Source organism: Poecilia formosa, unplaced genomic scaffold (assembly GCF_000485575.1).
Source record: "Poecilia formosa unplaced genomic scaffold, Poecilia_formosa-5.1.2 Scaffold408, whole genome shotgun sequence".
NCBI classification, from domain to species: domain Eukaryota; kingdom Metazoa; phylum Chordata; class Actinopteri; order Cyprinodontiformes; family Poeciliidae; genus Poecilia; species Poecilia formosa.
Window position 1 is genome coordinate 482,723 of NW_006800347.1, and position 5,317 is coordinate 488,039.

Here is a 5,317-nt window from a genome sequence, read left to right on the forward strand (position 1 = left end):
ATCTGAACTGGTTTATCTGAACTGGTTTATCTGAACTGGTTTTACTGGTTTATCTGAAATGGTTTTACTGGTTTTACTGGTTTATCTGAACTGGTTTTACTGGTTTATCTGAAATGGTTTTACTGGTTTTACTGGTTTATCTGAACTGGTTTATCTGAACTGGTTTATCTGGTTTTACTGGTGTATCTGAACTGGTTTAACTGGTTTATCTGAACTGGTTTTACTGGTTTATCTGAACTGGTTTATCTGAACTGGTTTTACTGGTTTATCTGAACTGGTTTATCTGGTTTTACTGGTTTATCTGAACTGGTTTTACTGGTTTATCTGGTATACTGGTTTATCTGAACTGGTTTTACTGGTTTATCTGAACTGGTTGAAACTTCCTGTGATTTTGGTTTAATTTCATGAAAATCAGAAACGGATCAGACGAAACTCGTCATTTACCGTCCCAACTTCCCTCCGACCTCTCGCCCTTATGGTAACCATGGTAACCATGGTAACCTGTCACTTCCTGTCGCACCAGCAAGGCTGGCTTTTAAATGTAAAAATGCAGAAAACCAAAGCAGCAGCTTTTCATCAGGAACTTTTAAAAAGGCATAAATAATAAAGATATTTCTTCTTACTTCTGCAGACTCTGAATCAGCGACAGAAGAAAATTCAAGGTCACCTTCAGGGAAAACTTTGTACTTTGGGTTGGAAATGAGACCTTCAAGAAGGTTTTGATGTGGCAGAAAGCATTAAAGCAGGAGGATGTCCTTCAAACGGAGTGTGTGAGGATGTGAGCGGCTCAGAAAGCATTTCACCTGTTTTCTTCTCCGTTTGATGTGGCTGATTTTATTTAGAGAGGATCCGCCGTCGCTTACAGGTCCAGGCGACACGTTCACCTCCTCAGGAGCTTCAGCAGGTCAGAGAAGTGGAGCCTGGCCTCAGGTTCTCCTTTCTACAGGTCTCACTCTGGAAGTTTAAAGGTTTGAGCCGCCATGGAGGCTGAGAGGACTGAGACGATTAATCCGATTAATCTATCCAAACAGATACATCAGAAACACAAAGAGTCTGAGCCATCGGCCCTGAGGTACGCTGCTTAACGTCCACTGTGTGGCGCTCTGGTGCAGCTTTCTAAAGAAATCAAACCAAAAACTCAGAAAACATAAACAAATGTAGGGCTGGAACGATTAATCGATCATTTAAATAATCATCAGCTAATTTAATAATCGATTAATCATTAACTGGAGTATATGGACTCTAAAACAGCAATTTGCTGACCAAACAAAACACCCAGTTATGAATCCAAAACTAAACAAAAACCTTCATATTTTACATTTGAGATGATAAAACTTCTCTGTATGGAAATCTGTTCCACACGAAAGTCAAGGAAAACGAACCCGTGATCGTCTGCATTGATGACTAAAAAGAAGATAACCTGACACACACACACACACACGCACACACACACACACACACACACACACACACACACACACACACAGGCTAACAGCAGAAACATGAATCAGACATGAAACTTGCAGTTTCTCCATCTTTCTCTTCCTGAACTAATGATGATTGTTTTGTTTCATAAATCATCATAAATGATTCAGAATAATTCCTCTATTTATTAAAAATCAACATTTATTCCGGTTCTCCTCCTGTCAGGCTCAGATTTCCTGGTTTTCCGACCGGAGCAGAATGAGAATGACCAGCTGTGGAGACGAGCGAAGAAAGGATTCATTCAGCCAATCAGAGAGAAGAAGAGAAACTGACGATTAATCCATCATTGTGACGTTTTAATTGATCATTCTGGTGATTAATCGGTAAATTTTTACATTGTGCAGATTTTTTTATTTAGCCACTTACGTGTTTTTAAACAATAGAAATACATCAAAATGCTACTAAACGATGATTTTATTCCCTTTTAGATAAGAAAATAAATATTTAATTTCAATAGCAGCTGAAGCTCAAACTTTCTGATGAACATCAACAGCGTGTCGCTCTGATCTGGGGATTAACTTATGAATGAACTGATTAGTAACTGGAAGGTGATTAATTGGAGATTTGTTCAGAACCAGGTGAAGCTAAAACAGTGGGGTGAGTTTTGGAAAGAACAGATTTATTTTTCATCTTAAAGGTAAAATATTTATATTTCTCTACAGTTATGGCTTTATTTATGCTCTGCTGTTCTTTCAACAAATGTCCTTTTTTAGATTCTGTATCCTCCAGTTAATGATTATTTCAGTAATTGATTAGTCGCGATTAATCGTTTCAGCATCCACGTTTTCTCCTTGTTATGCAACCCTGAGCCCATCTGTTAGCGTGGAGATGGCTAGTTAAAGGTGAGAGGAGCCGCTACCGACAGGCTGAGGCTAATCACTGGTTAGCATGTGTGCAGCTCAGTGAGGCGGAGCCTAACGAGTTTACATAACGAGGCGGAGTGGAGCTCATCCCGACGGCTGCAGGAGTCTGATCAGCTTTCCAGCGGATACTGACTGAAAACAGAAGCTTCCCGGTTCCGGGTCCACAGCTGTCGGATCAGGGCGTGTGAACCTGGAGACCATGCGCCGCTGCATGCATTATTCAGGCTGCGTTAGCGCCGCTGCAGCTGCAGCGTGACTCTGCTGGATCCGGCCCACGTGTCGGCCGCTAATATCCCCATGAAGCTCCGGCTGGAGTTCTGGGAAAACCTTCCATCAGGCTTTCCGAGTAGTTTTAAATAATACAGGTGTGTATCTGTGCCACACGCACACACACAGCCGGACCACACAACAGAAAAAGTTTCCTTCATCACTCTCCATCTGTTCGTCCCTCCTCTACCTGCCCCCCTCTATCTGCCCCTCTGCCCCCCCAGTGGGGGTGGGGAGGGGCAGTTACATAAGCTCTGAGGTTTTCTGCTGACTTTCTTTTCCCTTTAGATGAAATTAGGTCGTCTTCCCCCACCATGCTTTCCTTTCTGGAGGAACGAGAAACTCCTGCAGCGCTGCAGGTCTGACAGCCGCTCACACACACACACACACACACACACACACACACACACACACACAGATATGTGGGTTTTATTCTTCCCATGATGCATTGTAAAACAACCTCATACCTAAAACTCTCGGACATGACCCTCGCACAGAAACAGGATGACCTCTGACCTCTACAGTCAGGAAGTTTCTGAGAGCTGAGAGGAAGCAAGACCAGGGCTGCAACAATTATTTTAGTAATCAATTATTCTGATGATTAATCAGATTAATCAAATAAAAATGGCCACATTCTGCTCATTTAGCCTCTGAAAATGATTTTATTCAATATTAGAAAAACATTAAAAGAAGCAAATAAACAAATAATTCCTTTTTAAATAAGAAAACCTTTTGATGCATAAAAGGATTATTTTAGTCAATGTTTCATCATCTGAAGCTAAAAAACGTTAAAACATCAAAATGAGAAAATCTTTTTATTCTGTTCTTTCATCAAATCATCTTTTTTTCAGTCAGTTCCAGTTAGCGATTAATCAATTACTAAATTAGTTGATTATTATTTCAATAACTGATTAATCGTTTAATTTCTAACCCAAACCTTCAGTAGAGCTAACTGGTCTTCTCTGGTTTCTCCTCTCATCCTGAACCAGAAGAAGTCCAGTTAGCGAAGCGCTGACGGAGCCGACCAATCAGAACCACACACTTCCTGCTCGACCAATCAAATCGCATCAGGACTTTCACTAATTAATTGCATATTCTAATGAAATTATTCAGTTTTTTTTAACATATAAATGTTCCAGTCGGTGTTTCTGGTACAGCAGTGAATCTGAAACTCAGCAAAGTTTTTTCGCTTTAACTTTGTTAGTTTTATCTGCTTCCTGGTGACATCATTATTTCATGTCTAAAATAATAAAGGTTTCCTCTCAATAATTCCTTCCTGCATAATAATCCAGCAAAAGTCTGATGTCTTCTCAGGAAAACACCAATAAATCAATAAATCACACAATTAAAATATCCTCGATCATTTCTAGCTGCACGTTTGTTTTTCATGTTTCTACCAAGACAAGGCGACGCTTCTCCACCGATCAGCTGAACCTGAAACACGGCACACAAAGCAACTTTGGATTCAAGCTGAATGGTGAACTTTGACCTCTGGACCTGGTGGGATGAAACAGCAGCAGCTAAACATGGCAAACTGCTGCAGGTCTGGACCGACGCTCCGACGACACAGAGGAGGGCAATCCACCGAGACGCTAAGACAGCTAGCTTCACCGCTAACGAGCCGCCGTTAGCTTCACCGCTAACGAGCCGCCGTTAGCTTCAACGCTAACGAGCCGCCGTTAGCTTCACCGCTAACGAGCTGCAGTTAGCTTCGCCGCTAACGAGGCATTAGCTTGTTCAAAATCCACTTTGTTGTTTATTCCTGATGTTTAAAACGTCGTCCAGTTCCAGAGTGAAAAGTTGTTTAAAAATGAATCACTGACCTTTGTGAACTTACAGTGTTATAACATTTTTATACTTTTAGTTAATTGTTCATCACAATAATTTCTGTCTCAGCTCCAGACTCTCCGGCTGACAGGAGGAGGTTCAGGTATCTGGTAAACATCAGCTGCTTTCTTGTCTTTGAGGAATCCAGACGGCCTGAGAATCTGAAACCAGCCAAACCTTCATGTTCACCAGCTTCTCTCTCAACATGAAGATTTACTGAAATGTTAGCTTAGCTTCAGGGAGACTCCAACAGAATCACTCTGACTCCAAACATACAGAAATAAAGATAAAACTAAAGTTTGTATAAAATCTGCTGCTGCTGAAAAACTACAAATTCTGAAGAATTACAGAAAACATTTGATGTGATGGGAATCCTTCAGGAGCCGTTAGCTTAGCATTAGCATGGTGGGGTCTGGGTTAGGCCTAACCTCTAGATCCGATGAAGGAGATGGATGTATTTATGTCTCCTCCATCCGATCAGAGCCAACAGCAGCTTTTCTTTATTCCCACTGATATTTTCCTCACAGCTGCAGGATGTGGATGACCTGCCATCGACTTTCAGCTTGATGGGGGTTAAAACAGAAAGGTCGTCTGTCTCGACCTCGTCGACACCTTGTATTGAGCAGCCGCGGCGCCTCACGCTGCGCGCAAAGGTCGAGTCCTGGGGGGTCGGCACTATCGAGTGAGGGGGAAACAATCCGAGCGCCTTCCTCCGACCGGCCCGGCTGATTCATGCTCCGCAGAACCACAGAGGAAACAGACGGCTGCTACACCACGCAGAAACCAGGCAGAAACCAGGAAGAAACCAGGCAGAAACCAGGAAGAAACCAGGCAGAAACCAGGAAGAAACCAGGCAGAAACCAGGAAGAAACCAG

The 5,317-nt window shown here is 42.2% G+C and overlaps 1 protein-coding gene and 1 long non-coding RNA gene across 2 annotated transcripts in view; one reads left to right on the forward strand and one right to left on the reverse strand.

The window, feature by feature from the left end:
• LOC103154995 (uncharacterized) overlaps window positions 1-1,945 on the forward strand; it is a 5,038-nt gene extending 3,093 nt beyond the window's left edge. The window contains exon 2 of the long non-coding RNA XR_001659329.1: window positions 1,651-1,945. This is a non-coding gene — a long non-coding RNA (uncharacterized LOC103154995). The remainder of the gene's footprint in view (window positions 1-1,650) is intronic.
• epha10 (EPH receptor A10) overlaps window positions 1-5,317 on the reverse strand; it is a 93,754-nt gene that overhangs the window by 73,613 nt on the left and 14,824 nt on the right. The window lies entirely within an intron of this gene.